Source organism: Chiloscyllium punctatum, chromosome 20 (assembly GCF_047496795.1).
Source record: "Chiloscyllium punctatum isolate Juve2018m chromosome 20, sChiPun1.3, whole genome shotgun sequence".
NCBI classification, from domain to species: domain Eukaryota; kingdom Metazoa; phylum Chordata; class Chondrichthyes; order Orectolobiformes; family Hemiscylliidae; genus Chiloscyllium; species Chiloscyllium punctatum.
Window position 1 is genome coordinate 23898271 of NC_092758.1, and position 26963 is coordinate 23925233.

General features: G+C 39.1%; 1 protein-coding gene across 8 annotated transcripts in view; it reads left to right on the forward strand.

Annotated features, from left to right (window-relative positions):
• The window catches only part of tenm2a (teneurin transmembrane protein 2a), a 2790214-nt gene that overhangs the window by 1861352 nt on the left and 901899 nt on the right, over window positions 1–26963 (forward strand). The window contains exon 1 of one of the 8 annotated variants that reach the window (XM_072590503.1): window positions 3550–3570. The exons of the other annotated variants lie outside the window; for them this stretch is intronic. The gene's annotated coding sequence lies outside the window, so the exon portion shown is untranslated. Of the gene's footprint in view, window positions 1–3549; window positions 3571–26963 lie in introns of those variants that run through there. 8 annotated transcript variants of the gene reach the window in all.

Here is a 26963-nt window from a genome sequence, read left to right on the forward strand (position 1 = left end):
AACTCCAATCAGACTGTTGCCCCAGGGTTAAATGAACATGGGTCCCTGGTGCTGTGAGCTGAAATGCTGCCCTATGGGTGAATAGAAATATGAAGTAAACACCGAAGATAGTGTAGAATCTTAGCAGGTTTGGCACCATCTGTGAAGAGAGAAACAGAGCTAATATTCTGAGTTCTGACATGACACTGGAGGGCTGGCTACAATGATAGGTAGGGCGTAAAGAGATGGAAGAATTGTCAAACAAGACTGAGAAATTTAATAGTGATCTAGTTCTCGAGAAGAAACTATTGTGGCACATTTAGTGATATTATGTGAACAGAACATAGAATTGATTTAGGACAGAAGCATCAGAGGGTTATACACTATAAAGCGTCTCTGGAAGAGAGAATCTAAACTGTTCTTTTAAAAAAAAACATTATCCTATTAATTCCTTTTAAAATGAACATTTTTCTGGACAGACAACACAGCTATAACTGATCACAAATTGCCTTTTGATGACAATTTCTGTGAAGTTCTGATCAGCACCAAGTAGAAGAAAAAACCTACACCATCCTCTTGGAATTTCACATTTTTTGCATTGTAAAATCATTCCAATCAAGCCAAAACAAAGGAACCACAGATGATATGCCTATACCGGTTGAGAACAAAAGAAGCCACTAAAAATCATTATGTTGAGATGGTGCTCATGAGCCCTAGGTCATCTGCTATAAAACATAATGGTCTTGGTGAAGAATATCAAACCAACCTCATTATCTAAAGTAATTCAAACTGAAACCATTCATGTGACAGAAACTGCTGGGTTTTGAACAGCTTTAATTGTATGGTTTAACTATGTTAGATAATCTATCTGTAATACTAGAAAAGACCACATCACAAGGAGTTCCAGGCTTAGCTAATACTGACCTGTGATTTCAAACACTCTCAAAAGTCTGATTGCTAGAAAGAATCCTGGATTTCTCCTGCAAAGTGAAGAAAGTGCCAGATTACCACTGATGTACCTTTAGTTTATCTAACTCCTACAAAACGGACTTCACTTCATGGCCATCTGAAGGTTTTCTGCCAGAACTTTTGACTCACACTGGACTCTCTAATTAGATTAGATTAGATGAGATTAGATTAGATTACTTACAGTGTGGAAACAGGCCCTTCGGCCCAACAAGTCCACACCATCCCGCCGAAGTGCAACCCACCCATACCGCTACATTTACCCCTTACCTAACACTACGGGCAATTTCGCATGGCCAATTCACCTGACCTGCACATCTTTGGACTGTAGGAGGAAACCGGAGCACCCGGAGGAAACCCACGCAGACACGGGGAGAACGTGCAAACTCCACACAGTTAGTCACCTGAGGCGGGAATTGAACCCGGATCTCTGGCGCTGTGAGGCACAAATTAATTCACACAAATTAATACCACTTTCTTTTATTTTACCTAACTTGTAATTCTTCAATTACTCTCTTTCCTTTCACTTTCATTCTTCCTTGAGATGCATGTGTGAGAACGCATTGTGAATGATGCCCCGAGGTTTTGAATGCATTAATAAACCTTACTTAATTTTAGCGCTAAAGAATTTGCTGCAGGTCATTTTTAAATTGGACTTGACCAGCAGAGTTTGGGGAAACACATCTTTATTTTGTTTTTGAAATAGAAAAGAAAAATAAGAAAATAAATTAAAATCCAGTTCTGAAACATTTGAAGGTGGCATGGTGTCTCAGTGGTTAGCACAGCTGCCTGACAGTGTCGGGGACATGGGTTTGATTCTAGCCTTGGGAGACTGTTTGTGGAAGATTGCATATTCTCCTGTGGGTTTCTTCCGGGTGCTCGGCTTCCTCCCAGAGTTCAAGGATTTGCTGGTTAGGTGGACTGTCCATGCTAAATTGCCCATGGTTTCCAGGAATATGTAGGTTTATGTGGATTAGCCGTGGGGATTACAGGGTTACGGAGGATTGGTGGGATGCTCGTCTGAGGGTTGATGTGAACTCAATGGGCTGAATGGCCTGCTTCCACTCTGTAGGGATTCCATGATTCTATGATATGAAGAGGTATGGAACAGTAAAAAAAATCAACTCACTTCACCCACCTGCCTATGACAATGTGCAAAAATTTATCAAGGATGTATGCATTGAAATAGCCATACCTGGAAGTTAAAAGTGCATAGAGAGGATTGCAGCAGCAAATGAGCTTTGTGATATTTTGTAGATTTGTTTGAACACTGCATAAAAGAAAATAACTCTCAACCACGTCCATGCAAATCACAGAGATGGGGAGGGGAAAACAAGTCAAGAATGTTGTTCCTGATTGACAAAAGCAATCCCTCTGTATAATGGTCTGAAATTTCCATTCTGTTATGCAGCTTGTACCAACATAATTTGCCCCAAATCAGCCAAATTAATTGAGACTTCCTGCTAATTACATCATTTATTGATTTTTAAAGTGACTTCTAAAATGAAGCTGCTTTCTTTCAGCACAAGGCCTGTTGAAAAGCTTTTTGAAATTTGTGAAGATAATGATTGCTCCTTGCTAATATAAATTCTAGATGATTCTGAATAGTTGCTTTAAAAACATTTCAGTTATTTAAAGTGAGGTTACTCACAGACGATGGACTAGACAGGCTGATTAAAAATTGTGTTCTTTGTGTTAAACCCACTTTCTTTGTGGAACTATCCTGAATTACCTCTCAAGTATATCAAGGAATATTTAACCATTCAAAATTTAAGAAGAGTTGTGTTCTAAATCACTCCCTGATTGCATTGTTTCATAGAAGAGTTTACATTGCTGATATGCGAGTCAGTATGAACAGAAACTTGAATAAAAAATTAGTGCAATTTTGAACACATTTTGTATGCAGAGTGATAATCACACCAACACGGAGATTCCTGAACAGCATGTTTAATGTAGCAAGTGTCCCAAGATCATCACCCACAGATGTGGTGTGAGATGTGAAGATGTTGGGCTCAGCTTTGATCTTTCATAACTTTTGAGTCATTCTCCCCAGAACAGAAGGGGAGAGAATTAAATGAAAAAAACAGACAAACTGACATTGCCACGAATGTGCTATATTCAACATGAACCCTGCATTCAGTTGCTGTTCACATAATTGAGTGCACATGCTTTATTAATTGGGAAGTGGAAATAATGCATTCATTGTACTTGACCCAAAGGGAGTCTAAACTGAGTTCGAATCAGCATGACCTGAATGTAATTTGTTTAACACTATTTGCCAAGAATAAATGCAATGCACCTTGTCTGCCTTTGTGAGTTACAACACAGACGTGACTCCTTCCAATGTATTGGAGTTGGACTAAAGTACTTTGGCGGTTCGAAGGTTGCATGGATTTGTGGATTAGACTAATAAAACAGTATTGACTGATGCAATTCATCGCAAATCCCTAATAGTCTGTATACTTCTTCAATGGTTAGTGGCTAGGGAAACTCACACCAGTTGAGGTAAACAGCCAGGATGTCTGAGAACACAGATACCAAACCTAAACAAACCCGGCTATTGATTGAAAAGCTTGCAACACGAGAGAATAATTACATGATGATCTGTGATGTCTTATTTATCAAGTAAGTAATCACCGTGTTTTATTGTTAACTGCATTACTTTCTCTTCTGTGCGGGCCTCAGTACTCTCTAACATTCTGCTAATATGTAACATTTGATCACTTTCAGATTGTTGGCCCACCCACAAATAGCTAGCAATTTTCTTCACTGGTTTCTGATGGCTTGCACTCAAACTGTTTCCTACAAGAACTGTGATCATAGCGCTGACAGTCAGGACAATTTTTTTTCCCACAGTTCCACATGAGGTTCCCACTAACAGATAACTGATAAAACTTTGCACATTTATCCGGCTAAAAATGTTCATCACAGGTAGCATGCAAAATTGAGATGATCTCAAGCATATCACAAAGGAGAACATACCACTTTAAATTAGTGTTTGAGACCAAAGGATTATCTAATTAAGAGAAGCATTTTCTAATTAGAATGAATAGTATTGTTCAACCGATGTGAGTCATAGATATTTACTAATGACAATGGGTATTTGATGTTGTTTTCCAATGGGCCCAGGTTTTATTTTGTAAAACACACAATGACAGGATGAAAAGGCCTTCTCGCATTACTGTTGTGGGATCAATACCGCAGGAAGAGTAATCTTGTTCAGTCTTGCCGATATTGTCGTGTTATAATGTTTTTAAATTGCTTGTAAACCAAAAATCAAGAAGGTGCAGTTCACTATAGCTTGATTTCTCCGAAGTGTTGCTATAAGTTGATTCACTTGTGTATCCCATGCTTCCATTTCAAATATTTTTTCAGACAACATCTGATTTGTTTTGAACATTTGTAATTTAATATAGATGCAATATTATCATCAACTCATGTCCAGGAGGGTCTGCTGAATAGAAGGCTCAATGATGGAGCTGAAAGCAAGCATAAATTGGGTCAGCAAAACTGGAGTGTAATAATTAATTTTCCTGTGACTGAGTCACCGGAAAATGGCATTCTTCCCAATCATTGATGAACAACAAAAAAAAACTAATTGTTTTTCACTATTTTAATTAGAATTTGAAACTCATAATATAAATGTGTAATTTATATAAGCTAATCTTTGACATGTGGTCTTCTTTGCCTTTCTCTTGGTTTAGTTCCCGTCCACCACAAATTTGGGAACTGAGACCAAATTGTAGATGGAAGTACACAGGAAATCTTATACCTAGGCTTTAAAAAGAAATAAATAAACCACAGACCTGTAGCATTTAGATTTCTGTGGGGTGACCTGCTCTGTAATTATCCAAAGCATAGAAAAAAATGAATATGGAAAACATTTACCTAAGGTAGCTTTTTCGAACCGTACAGCTGCAGGCCATATTACAACCTTGATTCATACATGGATTCAAGAACTAATTGTCAGAATTGAGATGAAAATAGTAGGGCTCAATACCAAGGCAGTAAGTGAATGGAATGTAACAAGAATTTTAGAAAAACTGAACTCAATAGAGTAAATGACTCCAATTCTTCTAATGAGAAGGAAATAATTATGATTTTTGGAACCCCAGGACATTGCTACAGGAGTTTCTCAAGGAAGCAGCTTAGATGCAAGCAACTCTGAACCATCAACCATCTTCCTTCAAGCATACTCAATGGAGTGAGGCTACTTTCTGATAATTCCATAATGTTCTTCCCATTGACAACCTGTCCAATAATTAAGCTGCTTCTTGGTTTAAAGCTCCACCTGGATGACATTTAAGATGGGACTGATATGTGATCAATAACATTCATAGTTCAGAATGACAGGTCATACTTCCCTGAAGTAGAAGGCAAATTCATCATTGGCAAGTCCTTGTCTATCATTATTTTGGGACTGATCCTAAATCAGACGTTCAGTCAACGCCGTGTCTATAAAATCAGGACAGATGTTCACTATTTTGCAATGTTGTACATCCCCAGCCCCTTTAAACCTACCTCGCTCATCTGCAAAGCTCAAGTCAAGAGTGTGACAGAATATTCACCACTCCTCTGATGGCTTTGGCCCTAACAACATTCAAGAAATTTAACACTGCACCGAACAGAACAATCTTATTTGTCAGCATTTGCTGCAGTAAGTCATTGATAAGGTCCATCTCATTTTCTCAGAACAACTAAGGAGACATAATATCTTTACTCAAGTTGCTGAAGTTTGGACCACAAATTGAAAATGTTTTCCTTTTATTATTTGTGTAATGAAAAGGAACTTTAGTCTTGGTTTTGAAGCACCAGCTGTCTCTTAATCTCTATCATTGGATGAGAAGTTTAACACAGATAGAGTTAGTGGTTTGGCTGAGGTTTACCATGATTCAATGTTTGAGGATTATCGCAGGCTCTTGCTAATAGCCATTCCAATTCCAACTGAGACAATTGCAAACTGAGATTCATCTGTGTCATCTGTAGTCTGTGCTTTGGATAGGTTAGAATCTTTTTCCAGTGCCCTATTCAACTACAGTTCTTTCATTTTGACAGTTCTATGGGTGTTTGAAGGGATTGCAATTCCCCTATGTTACTGCACAGCCAAAAGTGAACAATTAGCTGAGTGTAGGTCTGTAGTTGAAGGAGGTAAGGGAGAAGGGGGATGAAGGAAATGGTGAAAGTGGTGAACATAAAATTGATCTTCATTACTTTATTTGTTCTTTTGACTTGCCGATGCTTTCAACCGCCACCCCCCCCACTGCACCACCCCCCCCATAGACAATTGTCTCAAAACCCAGCCACATAAGCATTGGCTCACCGCTGTCTCTGACTTGCCTCTGGAGGTGATGTGTCCATTTCTAGCCCATGTCTGACCATCAACTCAAAAATAGGCTCCTCGAGGAGATGGGCTATCAGGACCAGGAGATTCCTAACTCTTAATATTCACCGTAGCCTCAAATGTCTTGGTCCCAAATCAGTTTACTGACAAAAGGAACAAAGGAAAATCAACCAGCAAAGACCATGAGAGACGAGCTGAGTAGCAGAACTCTGTAATATTGCTAAAATGTGATTATGTGATGTATGAAATCATGAAAACATTTACAAATTGAGAACAGTTCTCTGTTTCGTTATAATGCACCAATAACAATGAGGAACCATTTATATTCCAGATACATTTAAACCCAACAATTAACTGTGGTTTATAAGATTTATATGGCCATTTAAGATGTTCTTTCAAACGTTCCACACACTTTGTTTGAAGAAAGGAACAATTCTTTCTGGTGAAGGATTGGATTTTAAACAGTATTTTGGAGAGATCATCAGTAATCTGTCTAATACTTTCTCTAAAACTACTCTGAAGATGTGTGTACTGAACACTTACGGCCTCATTGATCGTATATCAGTTTGTAGTTGTGTGTGTAGAAAGTGAAGTGCTATATATGTGGCCTTTGCCTCAGGGGAGGGAGTTTAAAATGCCAAGGGACATGCTAATGAAAAGGATAGCAAAGAAAAATGGGCTTCAAATACAAGATAAGCATTGATTGAGAGGTTTTAACTATCTTAATGTGAAATAAATGTTTTGCACTTGGGCCATCAATGAATTATATCCATTACAAGGATGACTTGATAATCAACATTTACCAAAGACAGATTCTGATTGATTAACATGGCCAGCTAGAGTTTTTAAGCAGGTGGATTTACTTAGCCAATAACATTTGTCTGTAAAAAGGGCTTTTCTTTTGCTGTTATTGGTTACTAGATAGAAAAGATGCAAATTTTAAGCTACCCTACGAGGAGAGAAATACTTTGATTGAAACATTTCTTCTCACAACATCCCACAGTGCTTTACAGACAATGAAGAACATTTGGTGTTTTTCCATTTTTATTGTAGAAAATGTGACAGCCAATTTGCATACACCAAACCACAGCAAATTGATAACAACAAGATCAATTTGCTTGTATTTTTGCAGAGTTGTGGATACCCTGACGGCCTTTAAAAATGGCAGGCAGGACCAGGTCCAAAAATCCTTTCTTCATATCTGACAGATCTTATTTTTGCCAGCAAGGGAAAGGGGACACGGTGTGACATCCACCTGAAGGAAACCCGAATTCAGAAGGATCATTTAAACACCCTGTGATGCTCAAACACACCCCAATTTTGCTGCAGCAGGAGTCAATATCCGCAAGATATTGGGTTAAATATCCTTAAAATATACATAATGCTTGTGAAGGATGGATATGGTCTGTAGAAGAAAACTACCTATATCCAAGTGCTGAAAGAAAATCTGCCCTATCAAGTTCAAAAGTAAATTGTTGACATAATCCTCAGTGCTGTAAGTGTAGCATTTGTGAAAATTTGGCCATAGACCTTGTGTGAGATCAATATGCAGCATTGCTGGAGAAACTCAGAGGTCTGGCAGTATCTGTGGAGAACAGGCACATTTGGGGTGGCATGGTGGCTCAGTGGTTAGCACTGCTGCCTCACAGTGCCAGGGACCTGGGTTCAATTCCAGCCTCAGGTGACTGTCTGTGTGGGGTTTGCACATTCTCCCCCGGTCTGTGCTGGGTTCCTTTGGATGCTCCAGTTTCCTCCCACTGTCCAAAGATGTGCAGGTGAGGTGAGAAGGCCATGCTAAACTACCCATAGTGTTCAGGAATGTGTAGGTTAGGTGCATTAATTGGGGTAAATGTAGAGTCATGGGGATTGGGCTTATGTGGGATACTCTTTGGAGGGTCGGTGTGGACTTGTTGGGCTGAAGGACCTGTTTCATACTGTAGGGATTCTAAGAAGTTGACCTTTCAAGTCCAGTGACCCTTCTTCATGACTGAATTGCTGAGTTTCTCCAGTTTTATTTTTCAGATTTTCAGCATCGTTAGTTCTTTATTTTATGTTTCTTTTGCATTTTCTTTCAACACCACATGATGTTAATCCACAGTAGCATTTCTTTTACTTTGCTGACCTCGTGCCTGAGTCTATCATTTAAACTTTTTTGCCTAGGTTTTTGCTACCAAGGTGGATGGGTCAAGTCAAGAACTTTCTGGACTTACAGACCCAACTAAAGTATAAGGGCCCCATTCACCTGATTTTCAGTTCTGACTTGTGGAAGTGGCATAGGTTCTGGCTTGCTGACCTCTGGAAAAGATTGCAGGCAGCCATTGGGCACGGTTAGAAGGTCCACTTCAGTCCTCCAGGTTTGAGAAGCTGTCGCCTCTAGCCTTCACACCTTATACTTCCTCAACTCATCTGCACCCAGACTATATGGCCCTTCATTCTTTCCATGGCTCCTCATGCACCCATGCCATCTCCAAAGCCCCTCGCCCAATTTTTCCACGGAGCCATTTGCAGCTGGAAAAAAAAACTAACATTCAAATAAAACTCTCGTTCATATGGTTCCTTGATAGAAGAAAAATAATCTTGCATTCTTGGAAACTATGCAAGTCTTTGAAATATCTTCATAAGTTCAATCTGTTAGAAGTGCAAGCATCCATTCAGTATCCACACCAAGACAATTAATTCTGCATGTATGGAATGAGCTGTCAGAAGAAATATCAAGATTAGTGTGGTGCTGGAAAAATATAGCAGGTCAGGCAGCATCCAAGAAGCAGGAAAAATGATGTTTCAGGCAAAATTCCTTCATCAGGAATGGCAGAGGAAGTGATAGAGGCAGGTAAAATTACAACATTTAAAATATATTTAGACAGATACATGAATAGAAAAGGTTGAGAGGAATGTGGATCAAATGCAGGTAAATGGGACTAGTTAAGTTTGAGAAGCCTGGTTGGCATGGACGAGTTGAACTGTTTCCATGTAGTAAGACTCCTTATTAGCCTCAATAAAACTGTGAATAGAGCCCCTCAGCTGAAATAAGTATGTCGGTGGCTTTTCAAACTCAGCCAAGCATTCATCATGACATCCGCTGTGGCAACATCCTTTGAAAAGCTACAACAGAAATCTCTGTTGAAACTGTGAAAATAATCTTCAGGATTTATTTTTCAATCTACACCAGATGACTTATTTTAACTTTCAGTGGAGATTAAGTTTTTATTCAAATTTAAAGAACTGGGGATAATTTTAAAAGAAAACTTCAGACCATGGCACTTTAACAGACCTTATACGCCCTTCAAGAGCACTCACATTGATTCCATCAATTCACTCTGAGAGTTAAAGCCCTTGAAACAGGGAAAGAAGAAAGGCCTCTTTGAATTCAGATGTTTTGCTCTGCTTGGATTTCTCATTTCTGTGATTCATGCCTTTCCCAAACCCTGTTGTCAAAAATGGGGTCCATTGGAAATGGGAGTGGGACCTTTGTGTCCAGGCCCTTCCCATTATTTTGAAATGTCTTCAAAATCATTCCAAATCCACATACCTCCAGCTCTTTTTCCTGGTGTTTCTTTTGTTCTTGCCTTTCTTCCCTGCTGTAATTAATTTGCTAATTAATTTAGAGTTATGCTTGTTTTGTCTACATTTGCTACACTAATCCCAGGCATTGATTTATTCAAGCACGTCAACATTATGCATTCATTGATTGAGAAGGGAACATGCTATTTATCAGCATTGCTGTATAATTCAGTAATACAAAGAATATTGCAACAAGCTTTTCCTGGATGGAGTTCCAGCTACTCACTCCATTGGTGTGGAAACAAATGCTTCGGTGTTCATTTAAACTCTCCAATTCAGGACTGGGATGTCATAGCAATTATAGAAATGTGGCTCAGGGATGGACAGGACTGGCAGCTTAATATTCCAGGATACAAATGCTACAGGAAGGACAGAAAGGGAGGCAAGAGAGGAGGGGGAGTGGCATTTTTGATAAGGAATAGCGTTACTGCTGTAGTTAGGGAGGATATTCCTGGAAATACATCCAGGGAAGTTATTTGGGTCGAACCGAGAAATAAGACAGGGATGTTCACCTTATTGGGATTGTATTATAGACCCCCTAATAGTCAGAGAGAAATTGAAAAACAAATTTGGAAGGAGATCTTAGTTATCTGTAAGAATAATAGGGTCGTTATCGTAGGGGATTTTAACTTTCCAAACATAGACTGGGACTGCCATAGTGTTTACGGTTTTGGGTTTAGATGGAGAGGAATTTGTTAAGTGTGTACAAGAAAATTTTCTGATTCAGTATGTGGATGTACCTACCAGAACTTGACCTACTCTTGGGAAATAAGGCTGGGCAGATGACTGAGGCGTCAGTGGGGGAGCACTTTGGGGCCAGCAACCATAATTCTATCAGTTTTAAAATAGTGATGGAAAAGGAAAGACCAGGGGTGGCATGGTAGCTCAGTGGTTAGCACTGCTGCCTCACAGCACCAGGGTCCCAGGTTCAATTCCTGCCTTGGGCAACTGAAGTGTGGAGTTTTCACATTCTCTCCGTGTCTGCGTGGGTTTCCTCCGGGTGCTCCAGTTTCCTCCCACAGTCCAAAGCTGTGCAGGTGATGTGAATTGGCCATGCTAAGTTACCTGTCGTGTTAGGTGAAGGGGTAATTGTAGAGGAATGGGTCTGGGTGGGTTGTTCTTCACAGGGTCGGTGTGGACTTGTTGGGCTGGAGGGCCTGTTTCCACACTGTAGTAATCTAATCTAAAAGTTGAAGTTCTAAATTGGAGAAAGGCCAATTTTGACGGTATTAGGGCAAGAACTTTCAAAAGCTGATTGGGCACAGATGTTCGGAGGTAAAGGGATGGCTGGAAAATGGAAAGTCTTCAGAAATGAGATAACGAGAGTCCATAGAAAATATATTCCTGTTAGGGAGAAAGGGAATGCTGGATTACTAAAGAAATTGAGGGTTTGGTTAAGAAAAAGAAGGAAGCGTATGTCAGGTATAGACAGAATAGATCAAGTGGATCCTTAGAAGAGTATAAATGCAGTTAGGAGTATACTTAAGAGAGGAATCAGGAGGGTAAAAAGGGGACATGAGATAGCTTTGGCAAATAGAGTTAAGGAGAATCCAAAGGTTTTTACAAATATGTTAAGGACAAAGGGGTAACGAGGGAGAGAATAGGGCCCCTCAAAGATCAGCAAGGAGCCGCAGGAGATGGGGCAGATACTAATATTTGTATTTGTATTTGTATTATATTACTAAATAAACTAAGTATTTGCATCAGTATTTACTGTGGAAAAGGACTTGAAAGATACAGAATGAAGGGAAATACATGGTGACAACTTGAAAAATGTCCATATAAAGAGGAGGAAGTGCTGGATGTCTTGAAATGCATAAAGGTGGATAAATCCCCAGGACCTGATCAGGTGTAACCCAGAGCTCTGTAGGAAGCTAGGGAAGTGATTGTGGGGCCTTTTGCTGAGACATTTGTATCATCGATAGTCACAGGTGACATGCCAAAAGACTGGAGATTGGCTAACGTGTTGTCATTGTTTAAGAAGGGTGGTCAGGACAAGCCAGGGAACTATAAACCAGTGAGCCTGACGTCGGTGGTGGGCAAGTTGTTGGAGGGAATCCTGAGGGACAGGATGTGCATGTATTTGGAAAGGCAAGGACTGATTAGGGATAGTCAACATGGCTTTATGCGTGGGAAATCATGTCTCACAAACTTGATTGAGTTTTTTGAAGAAGTAACAAAGAGGATTGATGAGGGCAAAGCGGTTGATGTGATCTATATGGACTTAGTACGACATTTGACAAGGTTCCTCATGGGAGATTGGTGAGCAAGGTTAGGTCTCATGGAATATAAGGAGAACTAGCCATTTGGATACAGAACTGGCTCAAAGGTAGAAGACAGAGGGTGGTGGAGGGTTGTTTTTCAGACTGGAGGCCTGTGACCAGTGGATTGCCACAAAGATTGGTGCTAGACATCTGATCCACTACTTTTCATCATTTATATAAATGATTTGGATGAGAGCATAAGAGGTATAGCTAGTAGGTTTGCTGATGACACCAAAATTGGAGGTATAGTGGACAGTGAAGAGGGTTACCTCAGATTACAACAGGATCTGGACCAGATGGGCCAAAGGGCTGAGAAGTGGCAGAATGAGTTTAATTTAGATAAATGTGAGGTGCTGCATTTTGGGAAAGCAAATCTTAGCAGGAATTATACACTTAATGGTGGGGTCGTAGGGAGTGTTTCTGAACAAAGAGACCTTGGAGTGCAGATTCGTAGCACCTTGAAAGTGGAGTCACAGGTAGATAGGATAGCACAGAAGGCGTTTGGTATGCTTTTCTCTATTGGTGAGAGTATTGAGTACAGGAGTACAGGCCATGTTGTGGCTGAACAGGCATTGGTTAGGCCACTGTTGGAATATTGCATGCAGTTTTGGTTTCCTTCCTATGGGAAGATGTTGTGAAACTTGAAAGGGTTCAGAAAAGATTTTCAAGGATGTTGCCAGGGTTGGAGGATTTGAGCTATTGGGAGAGGTTGAATAGGCTAGGGCTGTTTTCCCTGGAGTGTCGGAGGCTGAGTGATGACCTTATAGAGGTTAGTAAAATCATGAGGGGAATGGATAGGATAAATAGATAAGGTCTTTTCCCTGAGGTGGGAGATTCCAGAACTAGAGGGCATAGGTTTAGGGTGAGAGGGGAAAGATATAAAAGAGACCTAAGAGACAACTTTTTCACTCAGAGCGTGGTATGTGTATGGAATGAGCTGCCAGAGGAAGTGGTGGAGGCAAGTACAATTTCAACACTTAAAAGGCATCTGAATGGGTATATGAATAGGAAGGGTTTGGAGGGATATGGGCTGGGTGCTGGCAGGTGGGAGTAGATTGGGTTGGGATATCTGGTCGACATGGACGAGTTGAACCGAAGGGTCTGTTTCCGAGCTGTACATCCCGATGACTCTATAACTCACTTTCTCAGATAACACTGCTGGAAATCAGTAATTTGCTAAATTTGTGAATAATGACCTGCTAACCTATGACCTACCACTAGGTGGCATAGCCCATTTGTGATATTTTATTTAGGATTCTTCGGTCAGTTTTTTAACGTAATCATAAAGATAGACAACCCAAATTTGTGTGTTAATCATGAACGTTTGAATAAAGTGTTGGATCAATATTGGATGAGGGTTTGTGTTTTTCTCGTTTACTTGCTCCTGTGCTCATCTGACTTTACCAGTTTGTAATTCTGTTACAGCAGTTTGGTGATCCTATAAATTGTAGCAGTCAATTCTGAAGGCTTTTTAATTGTGCCGAAGTAAGGTTTGTTAGGTTGAGCCGAGTTTTGCAGCTTGTGACTACATTAAATCTCTCTTGGTTATTTGCCATTTGAAGTTCAGTGCTTTTTCAGACAGCTTTCAGTGGATTTGGAAGCCAACTATTTGTAAACTTGTACTTGGGTATCTCTCTGAAACCGCATAAACAAAACATGGAACAAAAGCGTTCCACCAAAGTCTACAATGCACTACAGACTTTTTTACCATGTGCCAAAGAGCAGTGGAGTGAATAGATGATACCATCATTCTGAGAATTCTGTGCCTTTCCCTCTTCCAATGTAAAACCCATGTTAAACAGCAAAGCTAATGGATTCTTAGTCAAGTTCAAGGAATGGCTATTTTTTGTGTGGTACCTAAATGTAGAATTCTAAGAAAATACGATTCTAATAAAGATACTGCAATAATTTTGGGTGACTTTAAATTTTATCATGTTTGGACAAATGAATTTCACAAAGGTAGTCTTAAGGAGTAGAATAGAATCCCTACAGTGTGGATACATTTAGCCCATCAAGTTCACATTAACCTTCTGAAGAACATTCCACCCAAACCCATCTCCCCATTCTATCCCTGTAACCCTGCATTCCCATTGGCTAATCCACCTGGCCTGGACATTATGGGCAATTTAGTACAGCTAATCCCCCACCTAACCTGCATACCTTTGGGAGGAAACCCACACATGTATGAGGAGAGTGTGCAAACTCCACACAGACATTCGCCCAATGGTGGAATAGAACCGAGATCCCTGTTGGTGTGATGCAGCAGTGCTAACCATTGAGCCATTGTGCCACTCTAAATAATTTATGAAATATTTTCAGGGTGGTTTTTGAAGAACAATACATTGTAATATGAAATGAGACAGGATTAACTAATTATCCCAAAGTGAAGGATCCTTTCATCGGTGTTGGGGGGTGGGGGGGGGTCTCTCAATAAAGATGTATTCCACTGAAACAAAGACAGAGAAGATGAACCAGGCACTTGAAAGGTTTCAAATTTACACGGAAAAGCTGTTTGATATGCTGTCTTTAATTCAACTAGGCAGAAGTGGGTACTGCAGATGCTGGAGATTAGAGTGGTGCTGGAAAAGCACAGCAGGTCAGGCATCATCTGGGGAGTAGAAGAATCGATTTTTTAGGCAAAGCCCTTCATCAGGAATGAGTCTGTGAGCCGAAGGGGTGGTGAGATAAATGGGAGGGGAGTGGGACTGGGGGGATGATAGCTGAGAATGCGCTAGGTGGATAGAGGTGGGGGTAATGGTGACAGGTTGGAGAGGAGGGTGGAGCAGATAGGTGGGAAGGAAGATGGACAGATGGGACAGATCATGAGGGTGGTGCCGAGTTGGAGGGTTGGATCTGGGATAAGGTGGGGGGAAGGGGTTCCTCCTTTGAATTCTCATTGATAAGGCATCTTGACCAGATGTGATCCATCCAAGGATACTAAAGATGAGAGTGGGAAATGCAGAGGTATTGACCATCATTTTCCAGAGGATTTGAGATTTGCTAATATTGTACCCTTGATAAAAAGAAGGTTTAAAAAAAAGACACCAGCAATGAATAGATCATGAAGTTTAACTACGGTGCTGGGGAATCTTTGAGCAGCCATTGTTGAGGGCAAAATAAATCGTAACTTGGGGAAGTGCAGATTAATTAAGGAAAACCAGCACAGCTTTGATAAGGGAAATTGTTTTTTAATGAACTTAACAACCAACAGATAAGACTATCTACAAAAGAGTGAAAAAATAAAATTAAATACTCAGTGTCTGAATGTACATAACATTGTGAACAAAAGAGATAAACTGAGAGTGCAATAATGGTGAATATATATGACATGGATTGGCAATTGAATCTTGAAGGGTACAGTATATTTAGAAATGACAGGAAACTAGGGAGTGGTGGCTCTGTTAGTTAATGGTGCTGTTCAGACAAACTGTAAGGTCTATGTTCAGGAAACCAAGATGTGCAAATAGTTTGGTTCGACCTAAGAAATGTTGAAGGCATAAAGTCGCTTGGGAGAATGGTGTACATGTCTTATAATAGTAAATACACGTTAGGGTGGAGCATAAAGAAAGAAATAATGACAGCTTGTCAGCCCGTTCTGGAACCAACCAGTCAGCAAGCCGTACTATATCATGTTATTAGGCAAAGAGATAGGATAAATGAATGATCTCATAGTGAAGGTATTCTGGCTAGCAGTGTTCATTTTATGATTAAAAATTTCAGTCTGAGGGAGAGAGGAGTGCGTCTCAGACTTTATTTAAAAATTTAAATGATGAAAGTTATGAAGCCGTGGAAACATACCTCACTAAATTGAATTGACAAATTAAAGGATAGGCCAATCATGATGCAATGGTAGAAATTTAATTGGATATTTCAAGATGATCAGAATAAATATATGCCAACAAGCAAGAAAATTCTGAGAGATGAACTCAACTTCTATGATTCACTGGAAATGTTAAAGATACTATCATACTCAAAGAAAAGGCATATACTTGGGTAAGGGCAGGTGGTAGCAAAAATATTGAACAGAACATACCAAAATCACCAAAAAATTAACAAATAGAAAAATCTAGTGTATGAGTGAAAGCTGTCTAGAAATATTGAAATAGATATTCAAGCAAACTATCAAAAACTAAAAAAAACAGTGAGTTTTTGTCGTATTTAAAATAAGACTAGAAAGTTTAAAGTAGAAATTGTGGAAATGGCAGATGAATTAAACAGGTGTTTTGCATCACCTTTACTCCAGAGTATGCAAGTTACATTCCAGAACTTGAGATAAATCAGGAAATGGGAGGGAGGAAATTCATGAAACTCACAATCACCAGCGAAGTGATACTGAGGAAACTGCCAAAGCTGTGGGCTATCAAGTGGCAAAGTCCTGGTGGAGTTAAACCTAACGACTTAGAAGAAATGACTAGTGAGATACTTGTTGCATTGAAGGAAATGCAATAGCATTTAGTAATATCACTCGCCTCGTAATCCAAAATTCTCCATGGGAGACAATTGTCTAGTGGCATTATTGCTAGACTGCTTATCTGGAAATTCAGCTAATGTTCAGGGGACCCAAGTTCAAGTCCCACCATGGTGGAGTTTGAATAAAGAATCTGGAATTAAAAGATAGCCTGATTGTGACCATGTAACTATTGTTGTAAAAACCCCTCCAGTTCACTAATGTCCTTTAGGGCTTGAAATATTTCATCTTTACCTTGGCTGGCCTACATGTTATTCCAGACACTCACAGTTGTGTGGTTGATTCTTAACTGCCCTCTGGCCATTTAGCGATAAGACAACAAATCCTGGCTTAATGACACGCACATCCCATGAATTAGTTTGTAACAATTCCAATAATCAATTGATTTGGAGATGGACCAATTAGATTGAAAAATGGAGAGCAACTGAAAGAAGGCCAATTACCTTAACATCTGACTTTGCAAAAATGTCAGAAAACATTATTAAGTAAGTTATAACAGGGCTTTAAAATAATCTCAAGGTAATCAGGCAGAGTTGATATGATTTTGTGAAAGGAAAGTTGGGTTTGACCCATCTGTTGGAGTTCTTTGTGGAGATAGTGCATGCTGTGGATGCAGATTAACTGGTGGATGTACTGCACTTACATTTTCAGAAAGCGTTTGATAAAGTATTAAATTTAAAGTTATTGCAGAAAACAAAAAATTATGGTGAGGGGTTGGCATATTAGCATGGATGGAAATTTGGAGGAACCAGACAGTAGACATGAATGCTCCTTTTCCAGATTGGAAAGGCATAACAACTGATGGACCTCAGCAATCATTGCAGGCACATCAGTTTTTTCAATGTATACAAATGATGAAGGGGGTGTTAGATATCTCCACCAAATTTGTTGAAGATGCAAAGGTAGAAAGGAAAGGTAAGTTGTGAAGGAGACATTATAGGCTACAAAAACACATAAATAGGTTAAGCATGTGAGAAAAGGTGTGTTGCAATTAGAGTGTAATGTGGGAAAATGTGAAATTGTCCATAAACTAAAAGAAAAAGCATTTAATCTAAATTGTAAGGAACATTGAAACATAGATACTTGAAAATAACAGAAGGCTAAATCATTGAAACTTACATAATACTGTGCAGCCTGGATAGAAGATGTTACCCCTTGTAGAAGAACGAGGACCCAAGGCATAGTCTCAGAATAAAGGGACAACCCTTAGAACTGAAATGACGAGAATTTTCTTTCATCCAGAGGGTGGTCAATCTGTGGAACTCACTGCCACAGAAGGCTGAAGCGACCAAGTGAATGAACAGACTTAAGACAATGATAGATAGGTTCTTGATTACTAAATGGGTCAAAGATTAAGGGGAGAAGGCAGATAATGGGTTTGCAAAACACATAAGCCATGATCAAATGGCATTACAGACACAATGGGCCAAATGGCCATATTCTACTCCTGTATCTTTTGGCCATATGGTTTTATTCAACCCTTTTGAGTTTGCTCCATCATTCAATATGATCACCCAACTCAATACATTGTTTTCACATTGTCCACCCATACCATTTGATCCCTTTAGCCCTAAGAAGGATATCTAACACCGTCTTGAAAACATTTAATGATTTGGCCTCAATAGCTTTCTGTGACAGAAAATGAAACAGGCTCACCACTCTCTGGGTGAAGAAATTTCTCATCTAACTCCTAAAGAGCAATAAGAACTTCAAATAATAGAAACATGTCAGATCCTGATGGAAATTGCAGTGAAAATGCTGTTTTTTCATGGGGTAATCAAGATAAAGAGTCCTTTGTTTCCGAATAAGGAGTCCTCTATTTGAGATAGATCTGAAAAGGAATTTTCTTTTTTGGAGAATGTTTGGAATTCTCTACCAATGGGTCTACCAATGGCTCTACCAACAGAGAATGATGGAGGCTGAGTCATTAAGTATATTCATAACTAAGACTGACAAATTATTCAACTAAAAGGGAGACTGTTTTTTTTTAAGAACAGGCAGGAGAATTGAGTTAAGGCAAATATCACATCAGCCTTATCAAATGTGGGTTTGAGGGTGAGTAAAGCCTCATGCTCCTACTTGCAATGTTCTTATGTATGTGATTCAAAAGTATACATTTTTGATCACTTTAAAACTAGAACTATGTAAAGTACAAATTAAAAGTCAAAATAAATAGAGCAACAGATTTTTATCAACAGAACAATATTTTTTAAAAATGTACAAATAATCATTAATTCTGTTTTAACATATTTTATATGCCAGGAAGACTAGAACAAAACAAAGGAAGTGACAGACTAAAGCAGGTTGACGATACTTACTTTTTTTAACAGTGAGTTGTTGCTGTCATTTGCTAATTTGTCACAGTATTCCATTATTCATGCTCTGCTATTTCTGATAAGGTGTCTTCTTGCCTTCATCGGCCCCCATTCCCCTCAGCTTGCAAAATCCTTCAGATCACAAAGTTCTCTGGTGTCATTGGTCCAATAGTACTTATCTCCCTCCAAACTCTGCTACTTATTAACCCAAAGGCAAGAAAATAATCTTTTGAAAACAGAAGAATAAAATACACCTTACCATAGGCAATTTGGAAGCAAAATGTGCATTATCATAGTTTGGTAATAATTTCATTTCAGGTTTTTGCTTGAGTTACAAGTGGATTCTATAATTTGTGCCAATTGTGATGATGAGAAAATATTGCTTGGAATGTTCTTCATATTTCATAAAGGTGGAATCATGATGCCATCACCTGAGTGATAGACGTTTGTTCTCTTTGAAAATCTTTTGAAGAGTATGTTTAAGGTATTGAACCATATTAAGTAACAATAAGTAAATTCGCACTCATAATGTCTCTTGTACGGTCTGTAATACACTAATTTCACCGTCAAACCTTTTTTCTCATGAACTTCCTTTAATGTCTTTTGAAACAAAATATAATTTTAATACATAGCTTAAATAGGATGCATTACAAAGTCCTTTGGGATCAAGTTTATGTTCCACTTGTGATGTAGATCATACAAATATATGTATTCTGTAAATTCATGCAGTGCATTGTATTTTCATTCTGACAGTTTTACAGCATATCTTTTTTGAAAAAGTTAATAAATTGCATGATTCCACAGTAACTGCAGACAGGATTTTTATTTTATGTTAACTATTTCAAGACCATAGCAGGGATTTTACCTCATAAACTAGGCTCGTACCAGTGAAGCACAAAGGAAGTGTTACTTTTTAAATTATGCTGTTCTTTGCATAAGATATTAAACTATGGAACTGGCATCCTACTTCTGAGAATGCACAAGGACACCATAGAACTATTCAAAAAGCCTATAATTCTTCCAGTGTCCTGACAAACAGTAAGTCCTCAGTTGACAGCATCAAACTACATTAATTGTTCAACTAATTGAAGAAAGAAAACTATTCCCAATGGCTGAAGATCATCAATCAGATAGTACAGATACCAAATGTTTGGTAAAAGACCCAGAGGTGGGAGAAGGAACATAAGAACACAGAAATCAGGAGCGGGAGTCAGCAATTCAGGGATGCAAGCCCACTCCACCATTTAGCATGATCATGGCTGACCTTATCCTGGTCTCCACTCCACTTTTCATCCTGCTCCCTGCACCCCTCCATCCCACTTTTCATCAGAAGCATATCTATCTCTTTCTTGAATCTGTTGATTGATTGTGCCTCCACTGCACTCTGGTGAGTTCCACAGTTTCACAATCCCCTGAGAGAAGTAATTTCTTCTAAACTCAGTTTTGAACCTACCCCCTCTCACTCTACATCCATGACCACTTGTTCTAAACTTGCCCACAAGGACGGTCCTCTGTTCAATGCGCACCTTATCAGTCCCCTTTAGCATTTTATATTCTTCAATCAGATCCTCCTTCATTGCCCTGAACTTTAGTGAGCACAAGCTTAAACTATACAACCGATCCTTGCAGGACTGCCCTTTCATCCCTGGAATCAATTTGCTGAGCCTTCTCTAAATTGCTTCCAGTGCCTCTACATCTTTCTCAAGTAAGGAGACCAAAACTGGATACAATACTCCAGGTGGGGTGTCACCGATGCCTTATATAATTGTAAAAACACTTCTTTATTTTTACCATCCAGTCCTTTTGGAGGGTTATATTTTAATACAATTTACAGTTAGGATTTAAAATTCATTTCTCAATCATATAATAGAGACAGATTTAATATTTTTGTTTCCAAAACAGAATTAAATATATACTTAAAGAAGGGAAAATGTTGCAGGATACAGGGAATAGGCCAGTGAGCGGTGCTACTGGTTTACTTTTCAGAGAGCTATTGCAAAGCCGTGGTCACCTTCTTCTGCACTGTACTTGTCTGTGATTATATATTAAATAATTTACTGCTTGTGGGAGCTCAGAAATCATGGTAAAAAATTCATAATTTCTGTAGTACGCTTATGTCTGTGCTAACTATGTGAAAGCAAGCAGAAGTGTAGTGATCTGTTCCATTCTCCATCGTAGCAGGAATTTGGACACAAGAGGAGATTTATTACTAGAATCAAATAAAAGTGCTGGAAATCTGAAACAAAAGCAATATAAATTTTCTGCAGAAACTCAGCAGATGTGGTAGCATCCATAAGAAAGAAAAACGGAGCTGATGTTTCCAGTCCAGTGACCCTTCCTCAGTTCTTGGTGTTTCTCTCTGCAGATGCTTCCAGACATACTGAGTTTCTTCAGCACTTTCTGTTTTGAGTATTTACCAGAACTCAGGTGAAAATTGAATGTTTCCCAGAGTGAATAAAGACCACAGGTCATCCCAAAGTGTTCCACAGCCAATGAAATGCAGTCAGTGTTGAATGTGGAAAACAGGTAGAGCAATTTTTGTGCAAAGGTTTTCATGGACAGTATTATAATGACCAATTTTTTTTGTAATGTTACTGAATGAGGGATACATTTTGCTCAAGTGATAACTCCCCTGCTCTTCTTTGAAAATGCACCATGGGCCATGGGCTGTGTTCATTTCAGAAAGACAACAGCTTGAATAGTACATTGCATCCTCAGTATGTATTGAAGTATCTGTAATAGGACTTGAACCTGCAACATCTGACTCAAGCGAGATGTCTGTTCTCATGACTGACACGGTGTGGTAGAGACGAGGACATAAGTCTTACTTGACAAGGTTATTTAATTTCTTTTCAAGGTTACTTAATTAGGGCGGCATGGTGGTTCACTGGTTAGCACTGCTGCCTCACAGCGCTGGGGACCTGGGTTCGATTGCACCCTCAGATGACTGTCTGTGCGAAGTTTGCACATTCTCTCCATGCCTATGTGGGTTTCCTCGCACAGTCCAAAGATGTGTGGGTTAGGTGGATTGGACATGCTAAATTGCACGTAGTGTCCAGGGATATGCAGGCTAGGTGAATTAGCCATGGGAAATGAAGGTTATGGGGATAGGGGGGCCCAGGTGGGATGCTGTTTGGAGTGTTGGTATGGATTTGATGGGCTGAATGCCCTGATTCCATAATGTAGGGATTCTGTGATTCTTCTGCACTTCAACCAGGTCCAAGAAACTAGATGGACATTTATCTGATCAGTCACTGCTCCTCAGTCTTGCTGTTGCCTTTCTAGGACAACCGTCATCCAGCAACTTCAGCAGCAGACAATAGGCTGCGGCTTTCTTCCTGTTATCACAATGTTGTTTTATCCATTGATGATGACAAGGAAAAAAAGTGAACCTTGCCTTTGATGATTGTGTGCTGTCATAATTGTTAGCACACCCTCCAGATTTCTTTGCCTCCCAATAGTCAACGGTGTATAAGAATGTCTGTTGTATTCTGATGGGATCTCTTCCAGACATTGTCATGTTCACCCAGTATGTTCCAAGAGCAAAAAGACCACAAATCTTTAATACTCATACTTCCTCTCAAATCATTCTAATCCTGGAACTAAAGGCCATACTGCAGATATTCCAATAATTGACAGTAAAATTTCATTAACAATGAATAATTGATTTTTGATCAAATGTTGCAGGCTTAAAACTTGAGATCAGACGAGTGTTTTCAGCAATTTTCGTGGGTTCTTTTTCAGACTTCCAGTATTTTGCTGTCATAGACGTTCTCATTGAACGAAGTCATTTCAGGCTTACTCTGAATCCAACCCTTGGTGCGCCTAACAAAGAGGAGCATAATATTAACGTGGATTTTTTTTTTAAAAAAGGAAAGACTTTAATTCTCCTCTGCTGTCAGTTCTTTTTCGGATCTCTACAAAGAAGGTCATCCAACACTTATTTGAAGAAGTTTTTAGATACAAGTCATTCATTGAGATCTGTTTGACTGAAACTGTGGTTTGTATCAGGCATTGTCTCAAGTCTGTTTCAAATCCTGTGAAGTCACTGATAGTTTGAGATACTGAGGTGAAGAAAATCACAGGCTGATGGGTGAAGGCCTGGGGCTGTATTAATGAGCACATGTCTGTCTCAAGATAGCTCGTGACTGCATTAACTTGCACTAAACTTGGTCTTCTCAAGTCTCGATAAACCTTTTGAGAATTACAGTGATATTTTTGTTACTGCAGAATTTTGAGTTTAACATTCTCTGCTGAATGTGCCAAAAGCAGTGAGATATTCTGTCCTCCCTTCTCATGGGCCCTTATGTGAAACTTGCCTCTTTCATCACAGCCTGTCAAATGACTGGTCTCGTACCATTTGGGAAAGCATGTCTCAAAAATCTCAACTATTTTGCATTTTCATCTTTCCCGGGGTTTAAGGCACTTTCTTTACTCCTCACTCTCTGGTAAAAATGATAAAAGTAAATAATTTCTGCAGGAGTGTTAATATACTCATGTGAAGAAAAGAAATAAGATCCGCACTTGTGTGGTGAACTTCAGTATCCCAAAGTGCTTTACAGTCAATTAAAGATGCTTGAAATGTATTCAGTGTAGTAAAGTAAGAATTTTAGATTTTTCCTTTAAAGTTAAATATTTAGGAAGTTTAATTACTATTATTTTCTCAATTAATTTAAACATGTGGCACGGTGGTTCAGTGGTTAGCACTGCTGCCTCACAGCACCAGGGTCCAGCCTTAGGTGGCTGTCTGTGTGGAGTTTGCACATTTCCCCTGTGTCTGCGTGGGTTTCCTCCCACAGTCCAAAGATGTGCAGGCCAGGTGAATTGGCCATACTAAATTACCCATAGGTTAGGTGTGTTAGTAAGAGGGAAATGGGTTACTTTTTGGAGGGTTGGTATGGACTTGTTGGGCCAAAGAGCCTGTTTCCACACTGTAGAGAACCTAAAAAAAAAATGCTATCTTCCTTTATTGTGGATCTTGGATAGAGTCTGTTCCACTATAGTTACTGCAAGCTACTGAAAGTGTATAGTTCACAGTTTGGTACTATACGATGCTAACATTTGCCTTAATTGTGCACATCTGATCACATTTAGTGCTGTTATAATATCAGTCTTACAACAAGAAGTGAAATGCAATTCTGTACACTGTCAACCATTGTATTTATATTATACATGATGTAAATCTGGTACATTTTGTTTGGCAGCAATTGTGTTTAGTCAGACTTATGTGCTAGGGTGGCTCTGAATGGTCCTTTAGTTCGAATTAGGTGAAATGTAGTGTCAAATGATTTCTATATGTATTGTCTACAGCATATAAAATACACAAAAATCACAAAGTTATGCATGTAGACTTTTTGAGTGACCATCTCATCTTCCAAAGAGCCCCGTTGTCCCTATGTAGCATATAACATCAAGCATAATGGAGTTAATGCAGTTTCTATGTGCACTGTCGATGCTGACATAATACTGGGGTGTTAGAGGCTGCATCCATGTCACTACCTGCATGTCTGAGTGAACTGGATACTGTCTCCACCTGCACGCTTACATCATCAACTTCCTGCCTACAATTCAAGAAGAACTAATGTCTGAGAGATGACAGGCTGTGTTTGTGAGGGAAGGATTAGCATTCATTTCTCCACTATCTCCGACAGGTACAGCAGCTGTATAAACATCTCCTGTGCAAACAGTGTATGATTTCTGTGCAAATGGAAGGCACCTTTAATGTAATATTCATGAGCTAAATGTACAGGTGTTAGCTTTTAGGTGGAACCTGATACATTCAACCACAAAGTGGTTCCAGAGATATGGAAAACAGCTCCTTCATGTTTAAAGATCCTACAATTGTAGTTGAAATATTGTTTAAACCTGGTGTGAGATGTTTAGGAATGTCGCAGGAGAATTTTGTTGTCATTTTTATGCAGAATTCCATGCTCCATATGTGCAGAAACAATTCACCCCCAGCTGTTCAAACTATCATTTATGCTTCATACAAACCACTATTATGATAACATTCTGTTCATTTATCACTGATATGTTCTACTGCTTTACCATTACACGCCTGTGTGCTAGTTCCCTCAGTTACACCTCATGTTAAAAAAGTTGAACATTTACTGTCTCTCCTGCATACCCTGCTGGATCCATTGGATTTATTTATGGGGCAACAAACTCAGGGGTCCATACACCCTCACTCTGCAAAACCTGTGCCAGGGAAAATGTTGTCATCTGATCAAGCTCTCAGGACCAGTAGACAGTTGCAAACTGTTCAAAGTTATTCTGAAAGTGTGACACCTTAAAAAGACCAGAAATCTGGAAAAAAGATTCTTTCCAAATATGAAGCTGTTGTATTCTCTTTTCGTACTGTCTTGATAATAGATGAGATTATGAATATTTAGAAAGGGTGAGATTAATAAAATGGGTGCATGTTTTGTGTGCAAGGTTAAACTCCAATTGTTCAGAACTCTATTATTGTGAAGAATGATGACCCAGGACCCATTATGTAAAATGCTACCAAGACAGCAGAGTCCCAAAATGTCCTGTTGTAAGCTAGCATTTACTGGTTTACCATCACAAAGCTAACTATATTATAAAGTCACTGTAAACCCTGAAAAAAGTAAAACTGCAGTATATTTATCTAACCTCATTTCCATTATTCTATCACAGCTGGTTTATTCCACTCATTGGTTTGTGTATGACCGTATTTGGGGATCATGTGAGGCTCAGAATTGGATGATTAGATCACTGTATTCATTGCTGTTTATTTGTAAAACCAATAAAAATGTAAATTGAAAAAAACAGCTAATTTTCTAACTTATAACTGAATTCCGTAACTGCAGGCAATATTCACTGGTGCTGTGATGAATTAGTTATCAGGGAGTGTTGCTCTCCATTCTAAGTTTACATTTATTAGCAACCTTGGTATTATTACCCTACAGCTCCCAACATGCCTCCCTTCCTTATTTCTCTTTGCCATGCAAGATTCTGATTAAAAGAGACAGACATTTGTGTACCCTATAATCAAGTCTCAGCTGATATTTGGTGCGACATTGTAAAATATGTACTATTAATCTCTAAATCTCAGTGACCAACCTCAAAGTCTTAGGTTTAGCTTTGAAAGAGAACAGTTACAAATGAGCTGACACATTTTAAAAAGGCCACCAACGTCACCTGACATGGACATTGTCAAGCTGAACAAAAATTTATGAAGGAATGTCTTAATAACATATCAAAAGAGCCACTGTTGCATACAAATTGCTGAAACTGGCTACATCATGAAACTGTCTCTCAGACCCTGAAAAAGCTATGCAAAGGTAATTACCTGGACATTAAAATCCGTCATCCAGCATTGCAAGACTCGCACTGAAACCTTCGAATATCTGAGGACGTGATATCTTGACTAGAGGTATTGCCAGAAGAAAGACGATCATTCAACATTTATTATGGAAGGAGAAAGTATGGAACTACCTAGATCTATGTGGAAAGACGTTTGGGGAACTCTGAGCATGTGTAATTGAAACATTTTGTTAAAAATGAATTGTTCCCATTGTGGGCCAACAACTTGTATTTACACATGAAAACCACCCCCTCCAGTAGGAAGCCTTGTTGATAAACTTGTGGTTTCACTACAGAAAGCAGTACCATCCAATTACACCAAGAGAAAAAACTCCTCAATTACTCTAGCATCACTTCTCTCTCACTCTACAATTCTAAAGCTGGTCGTCTAATTCTGTTACAAGTTGGAATGCATCACAGAGATGGAGAACTTAGAATTGAAAGGAATTAGACGTTTTGTAGCGCCCACTGTAGGAAAAGGATTGATTGCAGTTTAAAGAAAAGTTAAAATATTGTAGTCTTAAGAAAAACAACTAACTTGACTCTAAACACCACCAGGACTTCCAGATCCACGTCAGAGCACATAGTTTTCTCACTTATGAGATCATTTATTTTTCAATTCCACTTTTCCCCCACCATGTGACTTTTCCAGTTGCTTGCGTGATGGTGTGTGTTTGTGTGTGTGTGTGTGTGTGTGTGTGTGTGAGAGAATGAATGAATGAAGGTTTGTATGTCATGGA